The 10,373-nt window shown below is 52.8% G+C and overlaps 1 pseudogene; it reads right to left on the bottom strand.

Moving 5' to 3' along the window:
• Window positions 1-9,196: 9,196 nt before the first annotated feature.
• LOC139014422 (peptidyl-prolyl cis-trans isomerase A pseudogene) lies at window positions 9,197-9,534 on the bottom strand (annotated as a pseudogene).
• Between the last annotated feature and the right edge of the window lie 839 nt (window positions 9,535-10,373).

The raw sequence follows: 10,373 nt of genomic DNA, 5'->3' as shown, positions 1-10,373 counted from the left end.
CCAGGCACTGTCCCGGGCACTGGGGCCCCAGGGGAACACAAACAAAGCGCGGACAGTCAGCACCAGTGTGATAAGCACAGGGGAGGGCAGCTCGGGGCAGAGTCCCAGGGAACCACCACTCCAGCCTGGGCCATCAGAGGCCCGAATTGCTCTCCTAGCAAAGGAACAAAAACAGGACCCCGCCTGGCTTCTTCTAGGTAATACTCGAGATACTCACTCGTTATGTAGTGAGAACATGTACAGGAAAGTGCTTGGTAATTGCTTTATTGCTGTTTTTTCATCCTCACCCGAGGATATTTTCCCATTGATGTTTAAAGAGAGTGGAAGGGAGGGGTGGAGAGAGAGAGAGAGAGAGAGAGAGAGAGAGAGAGAGACAGACAGACATTGATGTGGGAGAGACACATCAATTGGTTGCCTCCTGTAAGGACCCTAAACAAGGCCAGGGATCGAGCTTGCAACCCAGGTATGTGCCCTTGAGCAAAATCGAACTGGGATCCTTCAGTCCATGGGCCGATGCTCTATCCACTGAGCCAAACTGGCTAGGACACTAATTGTTGTTGTTTTTTTAGGTGGGATCTTATTTTTTTTGGGGGGGGTGGGGGGTGGTAAATAGTGAATGAATGAATTGTACAGAAATAATGGCAGCAATTGTTTATTAAGTGAGCGATTAGAGAGTCATATTGTTTATTAAAAGATTGAAACTCTCCATAGATTGGTAAATGATTGCTGTCATCCCCCCACCCCCCAAGGGCCTTTGCTGTCTTGGGACCTTCCCTGTAATTCAGCAGATGAAGGGTTAAAACCTGGCGCAGTAAGGGAGTCTCCTTGGACCCTGCCCCTGCTGTTCTGGGTGGTCTGATACTCACTGTCAAACATATTCAGGATTATTCCAGATAATATTACTATCGCTCTTTTGCATGTGGGGAAACCGGGGCACAGGAAGTGGAGGTACTAGTGAGTGAGTGGCAGAGCCAAGATCTGAACCTCTCACCAGATCTCAGGCTGCTGATGTCCTGGGTTAGAATATTACCTGGAACCCATTGGACACTCACAGAAATAGGAACCCGGCCCCTGTCCTCAGGGGAAAGTCTCTAATGAAGGGGCCGGAGGAGCTTTGCTCTGGAGTCCTGAGGAGAGGGGGTGACTAGAAGGGCCCTGGGAGGGGCCTCTGGTCTGGGCAGAAACAGAAAGCAGCGCTGGCCTCACTGTTTCCTTCTGGGGGGAGTGGAAACACTGTCCTTCCCTTTCCCTGAGGCGGGGGAGGCAAGGAGCCCTTCTGAATCATTCTATGCTCGGGCAGATCAGCGGCTGCCTCAGTTTCCCCATCTTTAACGATGATGCTGGTTCCCTCCACGTCCTCCCACACTCCCCTGCTACCCTTTCAGATATGCCAAGAAGTAACGTGGTGATGGGGAAAGAACCTAGGATCAAGGTGTGGACCCTCAGTTTGCTCTTCTATCGAAAGGCATTATAAAAACTATGGTAACATTACTGAGTTCCAGAGCATATGGTCAAGGGCCTGTGTTTGAATGATGGCTCTGGCCAGCCAGTGTGGCTCAGTGGTTGAGCATCAACCTATGAAGCAGGAGGTCACAGTTCCATTCCTCAATTCCCAGTCAGGGCACATGCCCAGGTTGCAGGCTCGATCCCTAGTAGGGGGCATGCAGGAGGCAGCCCATCGATGATTCTCTCTCATCGTTGATGTTTCTATCTCTCTCCTCCTCTCTCTGAAATCAATAAAAACATATTTTTTAAAATAAATAAAAACAAATGATGGCTCCACCACTTCTCCGCTGGGTAGCCCTTGGCCAGTTACTGCACCTCTCTGTGCCTCACTGCCCTCCTCTGTGCAGGAGATGACTGCGCACTTAGCAACATACTTGCAAACAGGTGGGTGTGCCGCTCCCAGGCAGTGCTCAATACGCGCTTGCTCTCACCCCCATAGACAGCACGAGAGTTCGCACTGTGTGTGACCCTGGGCACGGCTGGCTCTCACTGTCCTCAGTCGTCAGATAACAATAACACCGCACGTGTGTTAACCGCATGTTAAGCATCGACGTTAGCATTTTCCGTACGTGATTTCACAGGATGTTTATAACAACCCTGTGAGGTCCACATGATCCTCTTTCCCTTTTGCTGATGAGGAAACTGAGGCTTTGCAGCCATCATCTTAGCCCAACCTGTCTCACTATGAAGCCCCCGTAAGTTAAAAAGTACCTGGAGAGGTTTGAAGTGCTACATCTCAGCAACTTTGTGTTGCAAAATCCAGTTTCTGTATTAATATAAGTTATTGTTTTGCAACTTCAATGGGAATTGCAGCTAACATTTATCGAGCACTGACTATGCGCACGGCATCCATATTATTGGCCCCATTTCACAGATGTGAAAACTGAGGCACAGAGAGGTTAAGGCACTAATCCAAGATCACACAGTGTGATATGGCCAAACAGAAATTCTAATCCAAGCAGAAGGCAGGGAGTCCCAGTCTGGGAGTGAACAGAGCTCATGCTGGATGTGTTTATTCCTGAAATACTTTCCATCATCCCACTTCAGATAGAACTGAACACACCTCTTTCAGATCTTCAGTTTTTCCCAGAGCCTTGACCCAAAGCTGCACAGCAAGGTCAGTGTTTTCCTGCCATGCAAATATTTCTATTCGCTATTCATGGCCCCACCCATCTGCATGCACACTTCAGGTCTGTCCCTAAGCTCACGTGGTGTTTGAGTTTAAAGGGGCATTAGCTTCTCCTCTGCAGGGCACGGTGGAAGCATCTCTCACGCCAGCTCTTTGATGCCTGGAATTGCATTCTGTGTGCCCAGCTGCCTCGGAATGCCGAGTGTGGTTCGCTGGGAACAATGTGGTGCCCTGTCTCCCACATGTGTACACACACACTGGCACGCACATACTCACCATCCCTGCACACATGAGCGTGGGCTGGGAGGGAGGCAAGGCGCACACGCAAGATACACGGACCTCAACACCTTGAGAGAGGGGCAGGTTCATCAACCTTGAGCAGAGGTGGAGCAGCTCCACAAAATGTGAGGCTTGTATTAGATCACAGAGTCCATCAGAAGCCCCGCTTCTCTTCCAAACTCTCTCTCTCTCTCTCTCCCTCTCGCTCTCTTCCTTTCCAAATAGAGCTCCGTTTGGCATTAGTTTTCCCCCCACCCCCACCATCACAGCATCAAGCACTCTCTTGGTATGTGTGACGGTCAAAACCAGTTCATGTCCTTAGCCGTCAGTTACCTGTCTGAGACCATCGCTTTTACAGGTGATGCAACATTAGTAAAATGTGTTTGCCATTATGTCACATGCTTGACCACTAGCAGAGGCCAGGGTAAGCTGGTACCAGTTAAAACGTTCAAAGTGCAACTCAGCTAAAACTATGTGCCATTGAGGCAAAGCACACCATTTACCCAACCCAAGGCACTTGGCCTCACTCTGGTTTAAAAAAAAAAAAAAACCCTCAGGTTTATTTACTGAAATTGTCATTTCTTTCCCCCCCCAGAACTTTAATCAGCCACGCAGAGCACAAAACCTACATTCAACTCTGATTTTATGACACCAGGCTAACTCCTCCCACGCGTATTTATTTCACTTAACTCTTGCAGCCCTGCCCGCCAGGCAGTGCCCCCACCGCGGACAGGGCTGGCCTGGGAACAACGCCCCGCATTGCCTGGTCCCCACTCCTCAAGCCCCACGCGCGAGGGGACAGCCCGCACGCCTCGCCGCCCGGCCAGACAGCAGATTTTCATATCATATTCTTATACGTTAAGCCCCTCCCGTCAGATCCAAGGAGTATGATTCCAGGGCTAAATCCAAGAGAAGGAAAAGAGGCAGAAATACAGAAAGCAGAGTGTAATCAGATCGCAAAACAAACTGATGGTACACTGCACTTTAAAGGGGGAGCCGGGGACTGTATCCACCAGGCACATCCAAAAAAAGAGGGGGGGGGGGGGGTTGTTTAAATGTCCCAGCGCATCTGCTGCTGTAACTGTTTCAAAAGCGAAGTCTTCGTGGCTAGTTTTGCTACATAGTAAAAGATCAAGCCTGTTCTCCTAAAAGGAAAAAAAGCTAAATGATATAATAATGATGAATAATAATAACAGTGCAGCTGCGTAGCATCTGCTGTCAAAAGCCGAGTGCTGAAACGGTTAAGCAGCGAGCGGTTAGTAGCCAGGGACGCCCGGTGTCCCACGGAAGGGAAACTCCCGTGACACCTCGCCAGGGAATCCCGCGTGGGACGCGGCACTGCCCGGCGCTCAGCGGGCTAACGTCGCCCCCTCCCCTCCCTCCTCGGCGGGGCGAGGGCGCCTCTGTTCCGGGCCACTCTACCTGTGCGCCCTGGGCCACCGGAGTCCCCGGCCCCCCTGCGCCCAGCCAGGAGCCCGAAGCGCTGCCCGAGAAAGGAGCAGAAGGGAAGGGCTGGGAGGCGGGAGGAGGACCGGCCGCGATGGAGGGCGAGTCAGTTACCTTGGTCCACAGACCCCATGATGCGGAGGGGATGGCAGTGCCCCGGCTTGAACGCAGCCTCTCTCTGCATCTGGAAGGGATGGGGGCTTGGCGCGCGCTGTGAGAGGGGCTCTGTTTTTTGAGACCAGGAGCCAAGGGGGCGCCGTCCTCTAAAGCATGCTCGCGGGGTGCCCTGGCCGAGGAGCCTGTGAGCGGCCCGGGAGCTGCGCGCCTCCGCTCCCGCTCCCGGCTCCCGGCTCCCGGCTCCCGGCTCCGGCTCCCGGCGCGTTGGAGTCGGCGCGGCTCGGCGCTCGGCTTACTCGAGAGGGAACGCGACTTCCTTCCCGGCGCTCCGTGTTTATAGGCTTTCAATGCAGTAAAATAACGGGATTCCCTCACTGTTTCCTCCTGTTTACCCAGCACCATGGAAACCGCTGGATCCCGTCCATCTCCAAAACTAAGGGCTTTCCTGCAAACTTCACACTCAGGAATCCATGACGTCGCCTCCTCCGCGGCCAGCCAGCGCCGTGGCTCCCTCGGCCGCCAGCACAAGTCCCTGATTGTTCGCGAGAAAAGTCAGGGAGAGGGAGTGATGCGGCCGCCAGAGCAGAGGGGGTGGGGGCGCGCGAGTGTCCAAGCCGGCCCTGCAGGAGCTGCAAGCGGCCGTTTGCAAGGATTGCCCCAGCCGCCCCTCGCCTCGCCTCGCCCACTGCACTTTTAATAAATCCTGCCCGGGCTCCCCAGCCCCCCAGCTTCCAAGCGGGCGCCCCCCAGTCAAAGGGGCCTAGGGCTCACCCCAACACCCCAGGTGGCCTGAGCCCCTGGACACTGACCCAGGGGCCTTTCCCTGTCCCTCGGGGCCTCCAGCTGCCCATATTTTTTTGTATTTGGGGATGGTGAGAGGAGGAGGAGGAAGAGGGGGAGGGGAAGGGGGGAGGGACGAGGGAAAAGAAATAAATAACCGTGCCTTGTGTCAACTCTGTCCAACTCCAAGATTTTTTTTTCAAAGAGTATATTTTTAGATTCATTTAGAAAACCCAAGGTTTCCAGTGATGCTCAGAGGCTCCAGCAATAATGAAATGGCCAAAGAGACGCCGAAACCAGGCAACCCATGTGTTTACACACGCTCTGAATAAACAGGAAAATAAAGGCACGGGAGTCGTGAACTCTGCGCGGGCTGCAGAATTCGGGTGGGATGCCACGCGGGGCTCCCATCGGGCCGCTCCCATCAGGGGGCCACGGAGCCAGGAAGGCCAGTGGGAAGAGGGCGAGACGCTGGGCGGCCAGGACGCTCTTTCCAAACTCAGCCTAGACCTGCCTCTTGGTCTGCACGCGGGGCGGGAAAGTCGGGGCCCAGGGATAAGGCAGCTTTGAAGATGGCTATTTCAGCTATTCCTGGGAGCTCTCATCGAACTCCGGGAGCACCACAGCTGGTGACTCATCAGGACCCCACGCACCCACACACTTTCTTACCGAGAGACCTGAACGTTAGAGGCACTGGTTCCATCCGCGGGGCCACCCTGTATTCCAGGCCTCCCTCGGCCCACAGTAGCCACGCTGGGCTCTCCGGCTGACACCTCCTGCTGAAGACGCTGTCCCACAAAGAGCTACAGGGAAAAGCCCCACCCACCTCATCTTGAAGCCTGTCTCACCCAACAGGACAGCTTACCTGCGCTCCTCCCCCCAGGAGCAGCCCTATCTGCCCATCTACTGTGCTCCCAGCCTGGTGGTACCTTGAACTCCTTGCAGCCACCTGCAAGCAGAGAAACCTTCTCTCTAACTGTCTGAAAGGGAAACTGAGGCTCATAGAGGGCAGATGGCTTGCTTGTGGCAAATATTGGGCTGCAGCCTGTGAGGCTGTGGGAGTTTCCTTTTAGGGAGCCTATGGAGGGACCCCCTTTTCCTGTGGACTCTGTACATCACCTGAGGCAAGAGGGGCACTTCTGGTTTGCCGGGATCGAGGAGGTTCACAGGCTGCGGGACTTCCAGTTTTTTTGTGTTTTTTGTATATTTTATTGACTTTTAACAGAGAGGAAGGGAGAGGGAGAGTTAGAAACATCGATGAGGGAGAAACATCGATCAGCTGCCTCCTGCACACCCCCTACTGGGGATGTGCCCGCAACCGAGGTATATGCCCTTGACCGGAATCGAACCTGGGACCCGTCAGTCCACAGGCTGATGCTCTATCCACTGAGCCAAACCGGTTAGGGCGAGGGACTTCCAGTTTTAAAATGGGGAATTCTTGGGCACGCTGGGACATGTTGGCCACCCAAGGCATGAATGAAGCTTCCTTTTCTTGCTGCAAGCCTGCAGACCATTGTCTTCTGAAGACAATCTCCCTACTTAGCAACGCTAACTTAGCAGCTACTATATGCCAGGCTCTGAGCTAGGGTCATTGATAAATTCCTGCTGTTGACCCTGAAGAGTAATACACTAACAGTAAGAGGGGCTAGCTCTGTGCGGCCTGATATGGTAGCCCCTAGCCACAGGTGGCTACTAAGATTTAAAGTCATTCATAATTAAATAAAAGTCAGTTCTTTGGTTGCACAAGCCACACCTCACCTGGTCAAAAGCCGCATGTGGCTAGTGGCTACGGAGTTCGACGGCTCAGAACAGAACATTCCCGTCACTGTAGAGAGTTCTGGCAGCAACACTGAGTTAGGGCACCTGAGAGGTAGGGTAAAAGTACAGGCTCTCGAACCAGATCCTTGGTTCTGCCCCAGAGTCATTTACCCATTCTGTAAAGTGGGTACACTGTCTATGCCTTCCATAGAGTTTGATGTAAGGATGTGATGCTAACAACAGCCAGGCATATAAGTGCTAAAATGTACATTAAAATTTAAAAAGCTTTCCACCCATACTCAAGGAGTGAGTAGTGATTAAACCAGGATTGAGACTGTTTGGCCCTGCAGTCCATGCCCTTCGCCTCCAAGCCTCCTTTTATTGAACAGACGCTATATCCAGGGCATGAAGCAGGTTCTTTGCACGATCTAGCTCATTTCACCACCACCCCCAACCAGGTTCCATGCTGTGAGCCCTGTTTACAGATGAGCAAACTGAGGCTCTGTGGGTGGGTGTCCACACAACCATCCCAGCTTGAACCTAACTTTGTTGGGCAACAAGGCCCATGTCCTGGGCACTGCGGCCCCTGCCTCCCAGAGGCCTCCCTGGGAGCCGAGGTCTTGGAGGCCAGGATGGAGGCAGGAAATGAGCACGCTGGGCCCTCCTCTGCCAGACTCATTCTCAGGGATAATTTTAGACTCGGTCCCACCCAGGCTCAGGCCGAGGAGGCCCGTCGCGATCTCCGCAGGTGCCGGCGGCCTGGAGGGGCTGCCCTTTGGAAGTCGGTAGGATCAGCATTGAGCCACATTTTTATAGAGCCCACTCTTTGTCACGGTTAAGCATTTTTCCCTTTTAAAGCGCATTCATGCTACGAGGCCTGGATCCAGGGGAGTCGCAGCTGAGTCACCTAATTTGCCCTTATGGACTGCAGCTTTCGGCTTCTTAGTTTAGCTGTTCTTCGGTGCCTCAGACAATTTCTTTCCTCTCCCAGCGCCAGGGCAAGAAATATTTTGTCCTTTTGAACTGAACCACCCACTGTTTTTCGCTTCGCCAGAGCACTCTCCCTTTTCTGAAGGGATGCTCCGAGGGGGGTGGGTGGGGAGCTTCTGCCCACTCCATTATCCACAAAAAGTCCCAGAAATAGAGGCTCTCAGCTGGGTGGGAACGGGCCAGCATCAGAGGAAAAAGCGCAATAGGAGCTGAATCAAAGCAAATAGAAGGCGTCCAGGTGGCCCTGGGGAGAAAGGCCCAGGGAGACTGCACGCCATCTGGGCTGCAGGAGACCTTGAATCACCGGGGAAGCCTTTTATTAGAATCTCTCCCCTCCGACAGCCTCATAAATAAGAAACGCAGGTATTTCTGCTGAGGCACCACTTACTGCTCCTGCCCGTACAACTGATTCGACACCAGGAATATTCTAATGGACTTGGGCAGCTCTGATGAGGCACCTCACACCTCACCGGTCCTCTCGCTGCATTTATAACCCAGGTGTCCTCTGCACCTGTCAGTCACCTTGACCGTCAGCCCTTTCCTGGCTGAAAGGTAGACAGCAGCTGAGAACGTGCTGGACTTCCACATGTCTAAAGGCAGAACGTGAGACAGGCACAGGTGTGTGAGAAGCAGGACTGTGAGATCGACAGGCAGGCCCCGGACATATTGCAGGTTCCGATCCAGACCACCCCAATTAAACGAGTACTGCAATGAAGTGAGTCGTAATCTTTTTGCTGGTACAGGGTCTTGCCTTTAATTTTTAAAAAATGCAACATCTGTCCGGCCTCTGTGGCTCAGTGGTTGAGCGTGGACCCATGAACCAAGAGGTCAACGGTTAGATTCCTAGTCAGGGCACATGCTCTAGTTGTGATCCCCAGTAGGGGGCGTACAGGAGGCAGTCAGTCAATGATGTTCCTTCCTTCCTTCCTTCCTTCCTTCCTTCCTTCCTTCCTTTCTTTTTCTTTCTTTTTTTTTTTGACAGACAACTGTTTAGTTTTTATTTCATAATCATAAACTTAACTCTGCAATCCAGCTAGACTGGGAAGGGGGTAAGGAAATTATGGAACCCAATGAACTGTGGCAGGAGCACAGAGATTATAGAACATTCCCAGCAAATCGGGGTGAAGGGGTGCTCTCCTGAGCTACCAAAGGAATGGCCTGGTGGTAAAGATAAAACACAAGTCAAATTTTTCAGAGTTGTCCACAGTCAGCAATGGTGATCTTCTTGCTGGTCTTGCCATTCCTGGACCCAGAGCGCTCCATGGCTGTCACAATATCCATGCCTTCGGTCACCTGGCGAAGACCACATGCTTGCCACCCACCCACTCGGGCTTGGCAGCACAGATGAGAAACTGGGCACCGTATGTGTTCGGTCCAGCATTGGCCGTGGACAGGCTCCAGGACCTGTATGCTTCAGGATGAAGTTCTCGTCCTCAAATTCCTCCCATAGATGGACTCGCCGCCTGTGCCACTGTGGCGTGTGAAGCGACCACCCTGGCACATAAATCCCGGAATAATTCTGTGAAAGCAGGAACCTTCGTAACCAAAGCCTTTCTCCCCAGTGCTCCGAGCACGGAAGTTTTCTGCTGTCTTTGGAACTTCCTCTGCAAACAGCTCGGAGGAGACGCGGCCCGAGGGCTCGCCGTCAACAGGGATGTTGAAGAACACGGTGGGGTTCACCGTGGCTGCTCACAGGTGGCTCCGGGGCGGCGGCGGCTGCAAAGCCCATGATGTTTCTTTCTCATGGATGTTTCTATCTCTCTATCCCTCCCCCTTCCTCTCTCTCTAAAAATCAATAAAAAAAAATATTTTTTTTAAAATGAATGAATAAATAAATAAATAAAGCAAGCAACATCTGTGGAGCACAAAAAAGCAAAGTTCAATAGAAGGAGGTTTGCCTGTGCTGATCTATCCATCACAGTGAGCACTTACCGAGCACCTGCCTGTGGCAGGCATGAACGCACTGAATCCTCGCAGCTACCCTATGATTATCACTGTACAGAGAAGGAAATTGTAGCACAGGGAGGTATGTAGCTTGCCCCAGGTTGCACAGCCAGTAAGTAGCAGAGGTGGGAACTGAACCCCAGCCACCTGGCTCTAGAGCCTTACCCACTAGGCTACACTGCCTGGCATGTGTCATCTCAATTGCTCTGAGACTAAAGCTCCCCATCAAATATCTATCCATGTACTGGCTTACTCCATGCACCTGGCTCTGGCTGAGTGGCAGGGATGGGGTGAGGACACTAGAAGACATGGAAGGGCCTTGCTTCTACTTGGTAGACAAGGCCACCATGCCGAGGGAGCAGCAGTGAATGACAGCAGCCGCAGGACTGTCCCCCTGGACCACAAATGCTGGAGACACCACAGA

This window comes from Myotis yumanensis, unplaced genomic scaffold, assembly GCF_028538775.1.
Source record: "Myotis yumanensis isolate MYYU_CA2020_CCGP unplaced genomic scaffold, mMyoYum1.0.hap1 SCAF_7, whole genome shotgun sequence".
NCBI classification, from domain to species: domain Eukaryota; kingdom Metazoa; phylum Chordata; class Mammalia; order Chiroptera; family Vespertilionidae; genus Myotis; species Myotis yumanensis.
This window is presented reverse-complemented; position numbering and strand designations above follow the sequence as displayed.